This window comes from Sinocyclocheilus grahami, unplaced genomic scaffold (assembly GCF_001515645.1).
Source record: "Sinocyclocheilus grahami isolate Dianchi unplaced genomic scaffold, SAMN03320097.WGS_v1.1 scaffold5345.1, whole genome shotgun sequence".
In the NCBI taxonomy this organism is placed as follows: Eukaryota; Metazoa; Chordata; class Actinopteri; order Cypriniformes; family Cyprinidae; genus Sinocyclocheilus; species Sinocyclocheilus grahami.
Genome location: NW_015510059.1, coordinates 12818 through 13099, shown reverse-complemented (window position 1 = coordinate 13099; position 282 = coordinate 12818). Strand labels below are relative to the sequence as shown.

General features: G+C 55.0%; 1 protein-coding gene across 1 annotated transcript in view; it reads left to right on the top strand.

Moving 5' to 3' along the window:
• Window positions 1–32: 32 nt before the first annotated feature.
• Window positions 33–282, top strand: part of LOC107577184 (leucine-rich repeat protein SHOC-2-like) — a gene marked incomplete at its 3' end in the record, with an annotated part of 13064 nt that continues 12814 nt past the window's right edge. The window contains exon 1 of the mRNA XM_016263283.1: window positions 33–66. The remainder of the gene's footprint in view (window positions 67–282) is intronic.

The following is a 282-nucleotide window of genomic DNA, read 5'->3' as shown; positions in this document are numbered from 1 at the left end:
TGCGTGTGACTGCAGCACTGCTGGAGAGGAGGAGGAGACGAGGATGGCGGAGGCACATCTCTGAAGGTAAAGCACTTTTACGGCTCTACACGGCTCCGAGTCGCACCTTCCGCGGCGCGGGGTTGATGCTCGGCACGATAAACCGCTGTCCGCGGGGTGGGTTTGAATGCACGCTTTTGTTCGGTCCCGGAATGGCCGCTGCTTTGTGTGTGTGTGTTTTCTTTTTTTTTTTTACATATTCCGTAGGCTTGCGAAGAGAGAGAGAGAGAGAGAGAGAGAGAG